Source organism: Corvus hawaiiensis, chromosome 18 (genome assembly GCF_020740725.1).
Source record: "Corvus hawaiiensis isolate bCorHaw1 chromosome 18, bCorHaw1.pri.cur, whole genome shotgun sequence".
NCBI lineage: Eukaryota > Metazoa > Chordata > Aves > Passeriformes > Corvidae > Corvus > Corvus hawaiiensis.
Genome location: NC_063230.1, coordinates 7,078,209 through 7,096,253, shown reverse-complemented (window position 1 = coordinate 7,096,253; position 18,045 = coordinate 7,078,209). Strand labels below are relative to the sequence as shown.

At 46.0% G+C, this 18,045-nt stretch overlaps 1 long non-coding RNA gene across 1 annotated transcript; it reads left to right on the top strand.

Moving 5' to 3' along the window:
- The first annotated feature begins 4,935 nt into the window (after positions 1-4,935).
- LOC125335549 lies at positions 4,936-16,391 on the top strand. Its single transcript, XR_007207480.1, has 3 exons — positions 4,936-4,964; positions 12,081-12,333; positions 15,405-16,391. It is a non-coding gene; the product is annotated as an uncharacterized LOC125335549 (long non-coding RNA).
- The last annotated feature ends 1,654 nt before the right edge of the window (positions 16,392-18,045 follow it).

Genomic DNA, 18,045 nt, shown 5'->3' with positions numbered 1-18,045 from the left:
AGCGGGGATGTGTGTCGGGGTTTGGGCTGGAGATGGGTTTAACTACGGGTCCGCAGCCGCGGTGGGATCCGAGAGCGAAAGCATATCAATGTAAAACCGATGGAATTAAACTGATTTTTGCATTAGCTGCGTCCCTATTTTTTTTTTTTTCCTCCCATCCAATCCCTCATTCATAACTCGCATTTAGTGACTGGTTTTCTCATTGCCGCTCCCCTCCCTCTCGGACACTGTCAAGTCGAGCACAAGAGCCTGCTTTGTAGAGGTTTGATCAGGAGAGAGCTGAGCTCTTTGGGCTGGCTGCATTTCGGTTACATTCAATCAGTTTTGAAGCTATAGATTGGATATGTTTATGGAAACATGTAAGGTATTTTTGGCCATCTGCTAGCTAGGAAATTGTTAAGATTATTTATTTTTAGTAAAAGGTATGAGATTTCTCTGCCTTTCTTGTTTTCAATTCTGCAGATAGGAAAATATCCTGAAGAAAATATTGTATTTTTATCACATTAAAACGATTGTTTGGTCTAAAGAAAGATGTGGTTGGCGGGGGTGAGTTTGGGTGCATTTTAAACTTTTAGAAATCGTTTCTGACAGCTTTTAAATTACTAAAATGTTTCGGGGGATGTTTTTTTGTTGTGAATAGTGCTTTTGGTCTTGTTTTGTTTTGTTTGTTTGTTTTTTCCCTTAAAAATCCTTTAACAAGTTGCATTTGTTGAAAAACTATAAGAATCTGGGGGAAAATAGAGAAACAATTTGAATTTCAGCAATATCTAAACACATATATCTGGAGAGAGATATGCATATATGTAACAATTTTAAACTGTTTTATTCTCATGTGTCTGAATGAAAGTCCATTCAAAGAAAACTTTTTTTTTTTTTTTTTTTTTTTTTTTTTGGTAAACTACTTGGGTAAAAATATGAGGATAGTGAAATATCCCATATTTAAGGGGCAAGTTTTAGGATCATTCAAATCAGTGTTTAAATAAAGGGTCCACTTAATTTTTCATGTTAGTGTGTTAAAACAGAAAAGTCAAGGTAGCTGTGCTAAATGAGAAGATAATTACTATTTTAGTTGAGCTCAGAGGAGACTTTGATTTCCAGCCCCTCTGAAGGAGTGGTACTGATTTTTTGAAGCTGAAGCAAACCAAAAGTCCAATCTGTTTAAGTTTAAACATGAATAGTCAATGCTGCCCTGTGAACATTTTATGAATCTATTTGTTCCTGTCTCCCACGGAGTTTTATCAATTAGTTTTGAATCCAACCTTATAGTTTCATCCACAGAAGCAAATGTTTGCAGCTAGGGAGCTGGGAATAAAACACAAAACACAAACCCCAAATCTATCCTTCCTATATGTAGCAATCTTCCACAAGGATGAAGTTTAAAGTTAATTTACAACTGCTTCTGTAAATATCTTCGGAAACTTCTGTGAAATTTTTCTTGCCCTCCTCTCTTCTCTTTGTTTCTGCCTGTCACCCACACCCACAAAGCATATGCATGTTCAAGACCTAATTAAGAAGGGTTTATATGAGTTTGTACATGTGTTTTCACACAGACGGTAACGGTGGAGCGTGTTACTGTGCTGCTCGTGTGGGACTGCATTAACCTTGCAGATGGGGAGAGTATTATGAAAGAAATCGTAATTAATAGCATTAAGAAGCTGATTAAAATAAAAAACGCGTTATTGCAGCAGGGGTCTCATTAAGGAATAGTCATGCCTGTCTGCCACAGATTTAAGAACTTTCAGCCACAAGGCCTTGAACTGAGGCAGCTCCAGTTTAAGCAAACGCAGCGGAGACTCCACCCCCAGTGACATCAGATTGAGTTACACTGCAAAAACACCCCAAGGTCTGGAGAAAAAAAAATCAGCTTTTCTCCCTTTCCTCCTTGATGTTTAAAAATTATAAAAACGCCATTCTTCTCCAGCATTGGACAATTGCAAGGAGCCCTTCTTGAAAGCAAACTAACAGCAGCACAAATGTCTTTCCTCAGCCTTCCTTTCCAAAGGGAGGGGAGAGCACAACTGCACATTTGCAGCAAAACACCACCAAAAAAAATCCAAAGAATTCCCCAGTGTCCCCCAGCCCTGAAACACAAAAACTAAATCAATCAATCCAGCATTACAACAGAGCAATCCTCCTTTCACAGAGCAGGAAGGAGCCCGTGGAAAGGGCTGTGGGGCACAGTGACAAATCTGGGGCTGGGGACCGAGGGTGGGCGATGGGGACCTTTCATTAACTTTATTTGCGATTCAGAGTTAAACTGACAAACCATTTCAGAGTTTGCTGCAAAGTTACACATTTTTCACGTAAACATCCAAGGCAGTCCTTTCTCTAGGATGTGTCATTTCCTGTGTAGCTATAATAATATATTAAGTAAAGGGATAGCAATGAATTTACATACTTACATACGTATAGACGCTGTGCATAGGAAAGATAGCAGGATATTGTGTAGATACAACAGCAGAAATCGGCGGAAAGCATTTTGTTAAAAAGTTTGGGAAATGACCACACTGAAATAAGAAACAGGCTTCAAATATTCTTGGCATTCAAGAGAAGGCTGGCAAGAAAAGATTTACAGAGAAGTGTGTGGGACAGGAAAGGCTCAGTGTTTAAAGATTCGGGGAGGTGGATGTCATGCTCAGGACACAGGTCACCAAAAAGAGCTACAAAACCAACTCAGTTCTTACCTGCTCCCCACGGGCTTTATTTTACTCTAAACCGTGCAATGCTAAACGTGTGGCAAGGCATAAGGAGACTCTCTGGCGACTGATAGCGAGCTGAAGGAATTAACTACAGGGATACAGGGGCTCACCTTTGCACCAGGAAGGACATCTTTCTTTTTGCTGTAAGATATCTACTTTTTTTTTCCCCCTCTTTTTTTCCCCAAGCAGTAAAGTGTCAAACCCACAAAGGAAGCGATATAATTAGTGCTGGTACCTACTACAAACTCGGATCTCTGAAGAGAGACCAGTGCAGCTTTTCAAATGTCTACCATTTTGAAATCAGAAAAACATTTTCTAACAGACAGAAGAATCCCTCTTGAATCCCCCCTGGCCCTTTTGAATTCACGCCCTGCCTTACATCAAACGCTTTTTTGCTGATTAACTGCACAATCAGGTCCCTGCAGATCAGGGGAAGAATGGAGAAGAGAAAAGCAACCTCTTTTCCAGAGAACAATACCATTATTTCAGCTCCATTGGACAGGAATGTGTGATTTCACAGCCCACTGCCCTTCTCTCCCATCTCCAAAAACACTGCCGGAGATCCACTGCTCCAAGTCCCCACCCATTAGTACCCAGATCCAGCATTTACAACTTGGGTTCAATGTTTGTGCGTGGGGGGCTACACACATATATGCATACATATATGGAGAAAATATCCAAATCAGAACCAACTCCCAAGCCCAAGAATAGATACAAAGGAAGTTTAGTTTATTTTTAAAAATAGCTAATATCCTTCTTCTCGTATAATGCAAAATTTTAGTTCACACAGACAGAAGTTATATTTTTGGGCTGGATTTGGTATGAAGGTAGTGAAAAAATGAAAGGAAAGGCTATTTTAAAATTAAAATAATACAGGAATTTAGAAAGAAATATACTTAGTTTTTTCTTTTTTAATACAGGTAATTTACTAAAATGGCAATAAATACAGTTTATTATATTATTTATACAGTTTAAGAAAAAAAAAGCCTTCATGCACACAAAAGTGTATGAAAGTTTAGTGCTTTCTCACTGCTTAGTTTGTTTGCTGATAAGTTTGTCTCACTGATGTATGGCAACATTTCCATTTTACAAACATCTGTTGAAAACAGTTGTTGAAGAGGTGAGGAACTATGTATTTGGAAGGGGAAGCAACCTCACAGTCATGAGTTTGTTAGTTAACAATATGGCAGAAACCTTTCCAAAAAAGAGACTCACCAAGACCTTTCCCTGTGAGAGAGACTCTCACAGTCAATGACTCTCTCAGTCTTTTTTGATTAATGTTGCAACGATTCCTATGTTTTACAATTTGCAGGGCAAGAGAAATGCTACAGATCTTCCCTCCCTAGCCCTTAAACTTTGATATCCCCTGATTTCAGCTCAACCGCGCGTACAAAAGGAAAAGCTCTTGTCATGAAAGTGCACTGAAGTGACCTGGTGTGTTTCAGTCGGTCACAATTAAATCCCCTGCCTGGCTCAGCCCGCGGCTGCGGGAGGAGCGGGAGGGGAGCGTGGCCGTCCAGGGCGCTGCCCGCCGCACCGGGAGGGAGCGGAGCAGCCTCCCCCGCGGGCACGCACCCACCGAGCCCCCCCCGCAAACGCTCCCCACCCACAGCAATAATTACTATTCTAAATTTGACTAATTTAGCAGTTTGTTTGGCCCGAGCAGAGGTTGCTTTTCCTAATTGCGGGAAAGAGGTCCAGCTTTGAAACCGAAATAGACACAAAATAGTTGCAACCTCTCGGGCAGAGCAGATTTCCCGCCCCCCCCCCCCCCCCCCCCCCCCCCGACCACATCTCTCCGATCCGGGACGCCTGGGGATCAGTTTTGTTCCCCCAACACCAGCACCGCCGAACAAAAGAGAGAAAGAGAGAGAAAATAATATTTGCTCAGGTCCCCTCTCTGTTCGCCTTTGATTTATCTGTTTACAACCGGGACCCCCTCAGTTGAAACAAAAAATCAATGAAAATGTAGTTGGAGAAAAGGCGGGCAAACTACTGAAAAAAAAAAAAATTTGTGAATGGAAGAATGTGTTTGTGCATTCATTGTTAAAATAAAGAGCGTGCCGTGACGTAAGCACCGGGCCGCCAATGGGCGCCGGGGTAATATTTTTAAACATCCTCCCCGGGAGCCAATGGCGGAGGCGGTGGCAAAGACTAGCGCAGGGCCGGGCCAATGGCGGGGGAGGTATGCTAATGAGGAGTTGGTCAGGCAGGAGCTGAATGTCAACTAGTCAAAGATGGAGGCTGGAGCGGGGAGGCCATGAGGTTGGTACCGGAGGATTTGCCCACGTTCGGATCGATCAGGGACCCGCGCCGAGGCGCGCCCGGGGCGGCGGCGGCGGGAGGCGGGCAGGGGGTTGCGGAGCCGCGCCGCTCTCGCCGCCTCTTTTGCGCCTCTTTTGGCAACTTTCCCCCCCGCGGCGCGGGGACCCGTCCGTCGTCCCTCTCGCCGCCAGGTACCGCGCGGGGCCCGGGGCCCGCCGGCCCTGCCGCCGCCCGCGGCCGCATCCGCCCGCCCGGGCGGAAATGGCGGGAGCGCGGGCCCGGGGGGGCGCGGGGTGCAGGGGGGCGCGGCGCTGACAATGGCCCGCGGGGCGAGCGGCGGCGGGACGGGGGCCGAGCGGCGCCCCCCGCCCTTGGCTGCGAGGGCGCGGGGCGGGGAGACCCGGCGGGGACCGTGGGGCCAGGCGGGGGAGGGGGAGCCGCTTGACGGCGGCGCCCCTCGCCCACCTCCCATGCGGAGGCTCCCCGGCGGGGCCGTGCGCTTCCCAGAGAGGTTTCCGCGCGGAGCGAGCAGTGCGGGAGCCCTTTCCTCCCGCATTGTAAGTGTGGCGATTCCCCGAGTGAAGTTTGGCTGGTCGGTTTGCGTTCTGGCGTGCGATCGATATGAGGTGCTGAAAGCAGCGGGCGGCCGGAGCCGCCGAGGGCGGCAGCGGGGTTGGGGATAAAACTTGCGAGCGGCAGGAGTGGGGAATGGGCGCCTGTTCCCGCCGGGAGCGGAGCGGGGACGGCACGGAGCGCATCGCCCGTGCGCCGAGCAGCGCCGGGAGAGAGACGAGTGCCGGCGGGCTGGGCTGGAAATCTCTAGATAGTGGCGAGCTTTTTTTTCCCCCCTTCCTTCTCTCAAACATTTCACCTATGCAAACACTCCTGAGAAACTGACTGGGATCCCACGAATGAAATTCTTGTCGCCGGAGCCGAGCTCTGCCTCCCCACCCCCAGCCCGCGCCGAGGGCTGTTTCACGGGAGGGTTCGCGATTGCTGCCTGCTCTCATTGTGCCACAGCGCTCCTCCTGCAAAATACTATTCCCATTTTTAAACGTAGCAAAACTGCTGTCTCTCTAGATACCACGTAGAATTGCTTTGCTAAAAGATCCCGGTTTAGAAGCTCGCGCTTTTTTTTTTTTTTTTTTTTTTTTTTTTGCTAAAACCCCCAAAGAGCGAGGCAATAAGTCACATGCTATCTCCAGCCAGTATTTATATTGGCTTAATATTTAAATCTCGTAAAAGTAATGCTTTGCTTAAATAGTCCAGAGTTTTTGCAATAAACCAGGGTGCGCAGCCCAAAGTGTTTCTTTGGCATTCTTGCACTTTGCCCCAATTCCACTCCGTTTCCCTCCAGTGTGTGGTCTTTGAGTTGTGTAAGGAAAGCTCGTACCCTCGAACACAGACCTGGGGCTCTGGAATTAAGAAAACTTCCTAAGGTTTAACGCACATTCTTTTAGTTTTCTTTTTCTTTCCTTCTTTCTCTCTCTTTCTTTTTTCCTTTTTTTTTTTAAACATCTCCAAACCAGCCTAGATTTCTGGATTAGGGGTAAATTATTGTTAAGAAAAAAAGAATAAAAAAGAAGGAGGAAAAATTAAAATGAAGTGAGAAAACAAAAATGATACAATTTAAGATTCTAATTGGGTTGGGATGTTTCCAAATCAATTGGCTTTTTGTTAATACCACTATGATAAAGTGACAACTAGAATTCATGTAGTGCATTTTCTCACTCAGCCCAAACCCCCCCCCAGAACCGAATCACTTTAATTCATTTTAGCACTTGGTACGATTCTTACTTGTCTATACAATTCATGGAAAGTTGTTTTCAAGTTTGGATTTCTTTGCATAGAATTTCTTTGCATTGTTTGAAATAAAAGAATTTTATAATTTCTCAAGTGATTCTTATTTAACAAATAGTTACATTTTCCAGCTTTAAGTTTGAAATTGTCTAGAGAAACAAATGGTAAACAGTTTGAGCCTAAAGACTAACAAGTTGACTTTTAAATGTTACTTATTGCTAGAATTATTTCAAATGTCTGATTTGTAATGATTAACTGATGTTTTCTCCTTACTACCCATATATTCTTTTTGAAAAGGGAAAAATTACAATAGTAATGTTTTCATGAAGCAAGCAGGTGATTTTTAAAGACCTCTCACTGGTGGATGGCAGTTGTTTTGAAAGCTTGTTTAGATGCCTCTAAAATAGCAAGACTTCCTTAGCAATTGGAAGTGAATAATTTAAGGTACTAGAAGCATGTATGTAATAAATACCAATTATTTTAACAGCTGATTCAGATGAAAGCAAGAGAAAGGCTATTAACTCATCCTCCATTGTGTCTTTAAGACTTAGTTCATTACACTTACTTTTGTAAAATACTAGGGTGCTGAAATGCAAGCAGGACAATCCCAGTTCCGGTATTTGCTTTCACATGCTCTAATGCAGTACATTTACTATTGATAAGGAAAAAAAAGTCCCTAAAGCAAGCTTATCTAAATTCTTGCTGAAGTTAATTGAAGAAGCAGTTGTGAAATATTAAAATCTAATTTTAAAGAATGACATTGATTCAATGTGGTTGTTGAAGAAACTCCTTTTTTTTTAATGTAACAAATCTGTTTTAGACTAAAACATGCACAGAAGCCATCACTTGGAGAAGTTTCTAACTGATTTATCATTTATTTTGGAAAGTCTCTGAAGTATGCTGTTGTCCAGAGCCCTTTTTCTGTTGTACTACTGGCAATTATGATGAGCAGTGCAATATTAAAAGGGCATTGGCTGGCAGAAACATGACCCCCTTTAGCAGCCCACCCTCTTCAGAGTGGGCAAACAACCCTAAAATAGATGCCTCCTCCAGTGTATTTATGCACGTGTGTGAAATAAGGTTTTATACATGTGGGAGTGGTTTTAAATAAGGAGTGAGATTCTGGGTTATACATTCTTATGTGTCTGTCTATAGAAATGGGTTGGAATAATTTAAACACATCCTATTTCAGATGTAAGCTCCAAACATTTCTGGGAGCTTTCAAGGTGTCCCATTACCTGCTTTGTTTACCAATAGCTTGTGAGTAATTAATTACTAATTTCTACACTCTTCCATAGAATATCTACACTGAAATTTTTGATGATTTCTTTATACTTTCTCCCCTTAGAGAAATTTTATCCTATGTATTTAAGGTGGTCCCTATCAATGTCTATATAGGGATTTAATGCTGTTGATTTGTTTTTAAGAATCTGTGGTGTTTATGCTGTAATTTTTGAGTGGTCACACACACAGATACGTGTGAGATTGGAGCACAGGCACTAGGTATTTTTGTACACAGGTCTCATAATTTCTGTAACATTTTCCATAGCAAATCAAAGCACTGTGTATTTATACCATTCTATATATACACCACACCCCCCAGGCTTTTTCATCTGTACTGGTCAACCATGATAAAATCACAGCACAATTAAGAAAACTTCTGAAGGCACAGGAAAGGGTTGGCACTTTCTGTGATTTATTTAAATTGTCTAGTTCAGATTCATTGACTGACCAATTTGGGTTTTATGGAAACACATACGTTTGGGGATGCTGAATTATGCCCCCTCTTGTTTTATTCTCCATTACTGTAGAAAAATATTTTGTTGTATAAAACCTTTATAACGTACCGTGCCTAGATATACTGGGCATGTAGCAGAAGACTGGAATGGTTTGTTTAACAAGCCATACTAACAGTGGTCTTTTTCTATCCCTCTCCCCTTTTTTCCTCTCTTTCTGTCATTTTTTAAACTAACTTTTTGTTGTTTTCTTTTTTTTTTCTTTTACTTTGTCTAATTACGATTGCAAATAAACTTTGTCATGCAGAGTTTTATTGGGGCTAAACATAAAAACGTTATTGTGGTTAACACTGTAGTGTAACAGTCCCTTACAAAAGGATGCAGGGACAGCTGTGCAGAACGTGACAGTGGCTGCTGGTATCGCTGGCTCTGACAATGTTGCACTACTGTCTGCACAAATAAAGCAGTGCAATAATATTGTCAAAGCATTTGGTTCCAGTCCTAATACATCCTTTATGATCAGTTACTGTTGCACACCCAGCCCCTGACATTATGGCATTCTGTAGTTATTTAATGCATTTTAGTAGGGAACCAGCCCCCTACTCTGATTTCTTCCCTCCACCACAAAGGCTCAAATGAGCATTAAAATACCAAGATCATGTAGAAATTGCTTTAAAAAAAATCCCTACCCTTGTGTTTGTTTGTTTATTTTGTGTTTGGGTTGAGTGGTCTGTATGGAAGTTCCTTGGGTTTTGTTCCCCGTTTTGACTGCTTCAGTGTACAAAATGGATTGCCCTTTCTGCCACTAGCTTGGGTTTGTGTGTCCAAGTTGTAAAATAAAAAGCTGGCCTATTCACATTTTAAAGCCCTCTTGTCCTCCTTCAGAGCAATCACCACCTTTAAAAATATCGTGACCAGCTTTGAATATTTTCTTCCTTTGCTCTAAAAATTAGGGGTTTATGAACGTAAGGGTGTTACTGTTGTATATAGAATTCAGTGACTTGAATATATACACGTGTATTTACAGACAATTTAATTTTTGCTTCCTATTGATGTATTTTTCAAGTTCCATCGTATTTCACTTTTAGAGAAATTACTGTTAAGATTAAAGGAATATTGGTACCTTCATTTTCATTTAAAAAAAAATAGTGCAAGATACCTAAACAATAATCAATAGGATTTGAAAGACAATCTGTCCCTGCCCTTCCCAATAGCAACGTGGAGCGAGGCTGAGAGATGCAAGGATGATGTAGGCCTAGGAACAGGAACACTGCATTCAGAATTGATCTTTAAATAACAATATGTTGGTGACTGTCACTCGTGGTGTAGTTGGAGGCAGATGTGGTATTTTCGCTTGCAGCTGCTAAGAAAGGGGTTTGGAGGGCTGGGGGATGGGACCTTCCTCTCTCTCTCTCTCTTTTTTTTTCCTGAAGCCTTGAGCTGTTACCTTGGGAGCAAAGGGTGGGGGTGGGGAGAGCCGTCATATTGGAAATCAAATCTAGGTAAACGAGTGCTTTCAGATTGCACAGCACATCCCAAGCCAGGCCAGGATGTGCTGGTGAGTTAGCCATGGGGAGGCAGAAAATGGAGGACCACATCCTAAGGGGGGAGCGTGTCCCATTTTAGAGGGTTGAGGAGAAGCTGAATCCTCAATAACTCACTCCAGTTCTCCAATGAACGAGGGAGCAGACAAAAGACACCTTTTCAGCCCTTCTGTTTCTGGGGTGAGCTGAAGGCTGTGTCCCTTTCATGCCCAGAACAGAAGGCTAAGCCTCCATGCCTGAACCGGAGGGGCACGGTGCTGGTGGCCCATGCGGTGCACACCCAGGCCTCAGTGGAGGTAACCCGAGCCGGCATGGCTCCCTTTCTCTGGAGATTTTCTTTTCATCCATCTCTGCACTGTAGCATGGTTGCTATTTTTGTGTGTGCTAAGGAATGGAGAGGCCTATTTAGCTTTGGGACTTTCCCCTCTTCTTCCTTCTAATTCTTGGTTAATGAAGAGGTAGGAGAGAGTGAAATCTCTAAGGGCTTTGCTAGGGGGGTGTCTTCCCCCCATGCCATCAATAGAAGCACAAGAGTGACCAGGATGGGAGTGCGAAGGGCCTTTTGGTGCCCCTGGCCAAGGAGGAAGGGAAGAAGGGTGGACCAGCGAGGAGCTGGAAGCCACCGTGGAGGAGGGCAATGCTTTGTTCTCTGTGTGTGTGTGTGCTCGTGGAGCCCATCAGCAAGTGGAAATAAGTGCTAGTGAAAGCCTTGGTGGGGCTGATGCTGGGCTGTAAGATGGCCTCTCAGACATGCGAGCTTGCCTTGTTTGGAGGTGGAGAAATCACAGGGGGAATAGATGCGTGGTTGTTTTTCTGTATGAACTTATGTCTTTAAAAATAATATGGTCATTACACTTCAAAACCTCCCCTGGGTGTGGGGGGAATTTGAGGCCTGTGATACAGGGAAAGGCCTGTGTGATGACAAGGACCATATCCCATTCGCAGAGGGAGAGGGACAACTTTCTGAGGGCTCCTGGCTCTGGCTGGGACAATGGAGCCCGCAAACGCCCTTTGCTGAGCGCCAGCTCTCTGGAAGGCAGGCCCCAGGGGTGTGGGGGAAGAGGACGAGGTTCCCTGCAGATTTGGGCCTGGGATGGAGGTTACACATTCCAAACCCTCCCTTCCCCACTTTTTCTTTTTTTTTTTTTAACCCTGCCTGGCTGAGGAATGTAACAGCGAAAAAAAAAAAAAGCACTGGAGGAAAGAAAAAAAAAAAAAAAAAGAGAGGGGGGATTCGGAAGCAAAGGCCCCTTCAGGAGTCTGTATTTGTGCAAGGGAAACCATTTGCATGTGTGTGGAGATGCCAGAGTTTGTCTCCAGTTGGGTCGGAGGGGGAGGGCGCGGGAGGAATGCGGGGAATCAGGTCGGGCTGCGGGGGGAAGGGCTCCGGCAGAGCCTCCATCCTGTTGTTGCATAAACTTGTTAAAAGAACCCCTCCTCTGTGGAGGCAGCACACATAGGGTATTAGTGTGGTGGAGGAGGCCAGACCTGCGCCCTGGCTACACAACCAATTGGAGCGGAAAGTGAAATCAGATGGTTTAAGTTTTCAGAGGGATTTTTTTTTTTTCAGGGGGACTTTTTGAGTCATTGCATTGAGTGCTAGATCTGTGTTAAGGTCGCTCCTGCTCTGGCCGCTCTTGGGTGGTTTGGGGAAGAGAGGAGGCCGGGCGGGGGCAGGAGGTGCCGCTTCCCCTCGTGCCGTGCCACTGGCCCCGGCTGCGGAGACTCGGGCTTGGGGCCCCGTGGAGAAACCACACCCTGACCCTGCAGGCATGGGCGGGTTGGGGGCAGCCGGGTGTGTGGTGAGTGGAGTCTGGCCCTTGCCGTGGGGGAAAGAGTTATTTGGGGGACCTCAGGATCAGCCCCACATGTTCTGTTCCCCAAGCCAAGGCCTTTCACTTGCCCTGTACATGCAGGGCCAGCGGTGGGATCGGCACTTCCAGGGTGATAGTATTTAGACCTATTTTCCTCCTGCATTTAGTACCATAAGTCGTCTTTTTTTTTTTTTTTTTTTTTTTTTTTTTTTTTTCCATCAGACAGCAGAGCGCTGGTAAACACCATGCAGAAAAGCTGTATTGTGGGGTTACAAAGTCTGGGCTGTTTAAGGAGCTCTGTCATTCCTTTTAATGGAGCTCACTGACGCAGATCTGGGTTCTGCCAGCCGAGGAAATATTGCTGCTGAGAAAAGGGTTATTGAAACCCACAAACTAAATATTATAAGCAAGAATCAAATGGCAGGACATTCTGGAGTGTAATCCCTCCTGATTTCAGGAGAAGGGGAACATATTGGTAAGTGTCTGTGGGTGACAGAATCCCTGAGCTTGGTGGGTGAAACACACTTGGGAAGGTGATGTTTTCAGAGAGGATTATCAACCCTTACTCTCTGGAGTCTCACACCTGGACAAGTTGACTCTTGCATGGAAGCAAGAATCCCCTTTTTCTCTGGACAGATTTGTACAAACTTGCTAGATAGACTTAAGGAGCCAGGACTGGAATGCTAAGAATTTTCTCTCTCTAAAAAAAAAAAAAAAAAAAAAAAAAAAAAAAAAATTAAAAAGGCAACACTTCCCAGTTTTAAAACAATGATAAAATTATTAAATAGGATGGAAAACTCTAAATCAACTTTCAGCCTACAGCTGTTTCCAAAGTGTTTGCTTTGACCTTTGGTAATAGTGTCAATATCGCTGCAGAAAATATTGTAGACTATAGAAGGTATTTAATTGCAAGATGGCTTTTAAATGGTCTCCTTTCATCTGGCTAGAGGACTTGCTGTGACTGGGAAAACAAGGCTGGACTGTGCCGTTCTATGTTTTGTGAGATTGTAACTGAGATGAAAATTTAAAAAAACCGCTTGCCCTGAGTGGCATCTTTAACCACAAGAGAAACAAACAAGCAAAATAGCAACAAAGGGAAGGAGAAATGGCTCCCTAAGCTAAACCAGGGAAGGCAAGGTCTGATCTCATGAAGAGCACAGGCCTCTCAGCTCCAGAGACTCAGCTCACTACTTTATTTATCCCAAGGCTTCATCGTGAGGACACTTCAGTCTATTTGTCTCCTAACACCAGAAGAAGGGGACTTAAACACATAGCAAAGGCTCCACTACTGTGGATTCCCTCACACGCACTGCCAAAAAAAGAGCTTCCATTATTGAGCAACATATAAAGTGTTATTTCCATACTAGTCTGGGTGACATTTCCATTTAGTTTCTATAACTGTGATTAAAGGCAAGAGAGGTTTCTAAACATATCTAGAGATGCTGAGCCTCACAGTGTATAAATAGCATGCATTTCATAATCTCGTGTTTAAACGTTTATTTTAAAATAACCCCCATATACATTCCAGAGTCTCCCTGCTATAGGACATAGTGCAACCCAGGCTTTGCATATCATTTGCAAACTAGGTGGAATGCTATTGGAATACTACTGGAGGCTGATTCAGTCTTTATTTTTCCTGTTTTGTTAAAAAAAACCAAACAAAAACCAACCAACCAAAAAAGGCAATGTGTGGGGAGGCCTGTGCCAATACACCACTTAGAGATAAGGACGTTTTTGAGACACATCTAGGCTCTCAGCACAGATCCAGAAACATAAAGTAACTTAATTGCCTTTGCTTGGAACTTGTGGCTGATGTTTCTAATTACATCCCTTACCCTCCCCTGCCAGTTGTAGCTTCTGCAACTACTGAAGTATTTAAGTTGTAAGGAAGTCGTCAAATTGTGCTTTCCCCCACACTCTCCATGCATCAGTAACATCACTTCATGTGCAGATTGTGTGTTTCCACTGTAAACTTGCCAGTGGGTTTGCCTCTTGGGCCACTGGAGAAGTTAAATTGTGTGTATTATGTCTAAGTCTTGTTTGAGATAACATCGAGGCTGAAGAGTGGAAAAGACATGGTAAACAATAAACAAAATAGACTGGACGAGAATAGATGGAAAGGTAAGGCTGAGCCTAGTTGCATCATTTTTTATGTTCTCAGTCCAACTGGATGTCTAGGTTGCAGGGATTGTTGAGAAGCAGTGGCAGGATTAAACCTGAGGTTTTACCAAGGTAACGAGAATATAGAAGTTTGATAAAACTCAATTCTGAGCTGCTTTCAGCAATCTCTGTGAATATAGCCTTTTAATTTGAGTGAGCAAAGATTTAATATAAATAAATAATGCAGAAAAAAGATCCCTGCTTTCTTCCACAAGCATCACAAAGGATGGGAAGAAGGAGGGATTGGGACAGATTAGAGATTTTGTTTATTGGGCATTAGGAAAAAACCAAACACTGAATGGAGCTTGCCCAGTTCCTTTTTCTTTGGCAAGTCAGGCAGCATCAAAGAGGATGCAGGGCTGCCTCACACCAGCATGCCAAAAGCCAGGGACCTCTAATGGCAAAGACCAGATCAATGTGGCATGGATAAATTAGCCAGGAATCCATGAATTAGGGGATTGTCCCTTCATTACACTCCTATTTAATGCACTGGAAAGCAGAGTGAGAAAAGAGAAGCTTAATGTGTCAAAATCATGACCTGCTTTGGGATGGCCTGGGAATGAAATTTCCTTCCCCTTCCTCTGGACTCTCAAGTGTTCCTACGTGACAAATGCGCTGGGGCAGGTTAATTGGGAGCCAGAGTGCAGAGGAAGAGTCTAGTTGGCAAAGCAGCCCTGAAGCTGGAGGTGTCTCAGCCCTTCCCTGGGAATAATTTCTGTGGCTGTTAGTGTGTTCAACACTAAGCCAGCCCCAGCTGAAGATTGTGCCTTCCAGCCTTGGACAGAAAAGGTGCTGGGGAGGGGGAAGAGAAGAAAAAGCCAAACAAAACAAGCTAGGGCAAAACACTCGTGCGTCTCCAAACACTGTTTAACCTGTGTGCATAAATGTGAAGTTAGTGCTGGAGAGCCAGCCCTGGAGATCCTGTTTTGCTTTCTAATTTTTGGTGTGTACTTAATCCCGTGATTTCCAGTGAAGGGAGGGATATTTAAAACACTGGGCTCTCCAAGTAGGACAGTCCTGGAAAGGAAGTTCTCTGAGGGCTTGATGCCTGTTACTAAGAGGCTCAAAATACATCTATCAGTTAATCAAATAAATAGCACTTCCCAGCCTCTGACAGCTAGGCAGCTGATTGACTGAGGCTATTAATAAAGGAGAGAATTTTACACAGAAGAAAGTGAGAACTGGGGATGGAGGTATAGAAACTTGGAAAAAATCCATACTGGAGTTAAATGTGTCCTGGGAGAAAGGTGTAGCGCCCATGCATGGATTCTGTGGGTCAGAGATTTACTCTATTCCTGCATCCCCACTCTCCCAGGAGCACATAGTGCTGTGATCCATAGGGGCAGTGCACTGCTTTCTAACTTTTTACCCCTTCCCCATTTGCAGGCATGGAATGAAGCTCCCTCCAGTCACCTGCTGCAAGACACATTATCCAGCTTCCTAACCTTAAGGATGAGACCCTATCAATATTGCCTCTGCTTTTGTGATCAGGGTAGTAGTGCAATATTGCTTATAGGGTCTTTTCTTTTGAGGGTTATTCTTCATGGAGAGAAGAAAGCCACAGCAGGAAAAAGTAATCCCATGTGCCCACCAAGTTAAGGGAAAAGTTGTGAAATGCTGAGCGTTATTAGATAGGCGAGTAATTGTACAGAGATGTTATTTGTGTCAAATAATCGTGCTATTCTGGTGACTCAGGTTGTGAGTAATGGGCATATTTTTGATGCTATCACACAGGATTCAAAACGGCCTCGCGTTTAAAACACAAGCAATGATTGAAACCAGAGAAACACCATCATGGCTCTTTTTTAAAATAGTATGAGTTCTGAGACGTTTGAAGGGTGTCTATATTACATACTGATGTAAACACCCACCAAAGGATGGGAGGAGATACATAGCAGTACTTGCTGCTTCTGTGCCTGATCCTACCCCGAAAACCAGTGTGGTACGAAGCAAAGCACAGCACAAAGAGGCCGAGGCTCTAATCCCAATAACCTCCGCGAAACAAAGCTCATGCCTCTGCCCGACGAGCGCGGCCCGCCGGGCTCCTCGACCGTGCCCCGCACCCGCGGCTGTCCCAGGGTCGGGCGGCGCAGCGGGGCCGGGCGCTGCCTCCGGCCCTTCCCGAGAGCTGCTCTCTGAGGTACGTGGGAACGGAGCAGGGATGGGGGTGTTAAATCTCCTCTCCGCTTTGTGAGGATCAGCTGGGGGCTGACAGCAGCCGGGATGGCCGAGTGGGTGGCCCTGCCTTCCATTTCAGGTGGTCCCCGCGGTCCCTTTCGGGACCTCAGGGGCCCAGGGAAAGGGGTGGTGGGAGGGGACTGAGGGCCGGATCAGGGCGCGGCGGAGCAGCCGCTGCCGCGGGGTTTTCCGTGCCGGTCCTCGGGCGCCGCGGGGCCGCTGCCGCGCGTCTCCCCGAGGCGGCCGGGCTCGCCTCGCCGGCCCGGCGGGGTGCGGGGCAGGGCCCGGAGCCATACGACGGGGGCCGTGCCCGCTGCCTCTCCGTTGTACCGCTGCCGCTGCCCTCGGTTTAACTCCACCCCCCCCCCCCCCCGAGCTGCCCCCCAGCATCATTCTAATGGGAGGCGGCCAGCTCGGGGACAAAGCCAGGATCTTTCCACCCCACTCGGGCTCTCCCTCCGTGCCCCCAGCCCGGCAGCCGCCGCAGCTGCTCTGCCAGCGCTGGGACCACCGGCCGGGCTGCCCCTCTTTCCCTGTTGCACTACTGTCACGGTCGCAGCGAGCAGTGCAATAATGAAAGGGCGTCAGTGCGCCGGGGAGCGGCGAGAGCCGGGGACGAGCCGGTGACAGCGTGCGGGGACGGGATGTCCCGCCGCCCCCCGAGAGCCACCTTAACGGGGCGGAGGGGATACACACGACACTGATGGACGGACTTTGGTTGTGCAACTTTCTTTGTTTAAACACGCAGCGGCGGAGAGCGTGCGCGCAGGGGCAGGGCAAGGTGAGCGCCTCCGCGCACCGCTTGCCCCGGGCCCGCCGCCGCTCCCCGCCCCGCCGGCCCCGGCCGGAGCCTGGCGCAGCCCCTCTGCTGTACCCGGCCAACATCAAATAAATAAAGTGAGCCCTGAGTCCCCTGTCCCTGCTTTTCATTCCTGGGGGTTTTCTTGCAGGTCAGCAGCCCCTCCTGCCTCTCTGGCAGCCCCTCGCAGATAAAAATCCCCTCGACGAGTTTTTGCCCTGCGATCCGGTGTGCTGCTCACCCGTTTGGTCTTGTGGGGAGAAGCCGAAAATGCGAATAGGAAACGAGCCTGAAAAACTCGAGTCGTGCCCTAGTGCTGGGTTCAGCCATGGGGGAGCACGGGTAGAGAAGTGAGTGTGGGGCGGGAGGGGAAGGGTTTGCAATAATGGAGATGAGAACAGTGCTTTGCATCTGGGAGCTGTGCTGTGAAGGCCAGGAAATAGCCCTTTGATTATTAGTGGCCATGGTGAAATGGATACTTCTATAAAAGAGGGCTGGGGAGGCGTATTTCCTTTAGCAAAGGACCTTTCCGCTCTGGCCTTTTGAACCTGTGCTTCTCCCTGGCACTATTTCTGCTTCATCATGACTTTTTGCAGAGGAAGGTGAGTGCAGAAAGCAGGCTGGCTGTCGGAGAGGGATGCAATCTAATCCTGATGAAAAGGCTTTTACAGTCTATGCTTCATTTCCTATTTTGGGTTCTCTCTATCTTCCATCCCTCACATGCACAAGCAGATACAAAAGCTGAATCCTTCCCTGCAGTCTTTCTCCCAGGGAAAAGTCAGCCCCCTCCCCAGCTTCACCTTCAGGCTTTGCGCACACAAAATGGCTGCAGCAGCCTGTGGGTGGGCATGGAGAGCTCAGGAAGCTGCTTTTCTTTTTCCCACCCTGCCTGCCCAGGAAGCCCTTCTGCTTTTATTTTCTGTGGCATTTTGCTCTTGCATAGCTCTGTGCAAATCCAAGGGGGTCTCCAATGTGTAATCTATGCATGGAATGGGAGCTGGGGAGGGAAATGGCCAGTTTGCATGAGAAGGGGACCTGTCGGGCCCCAGT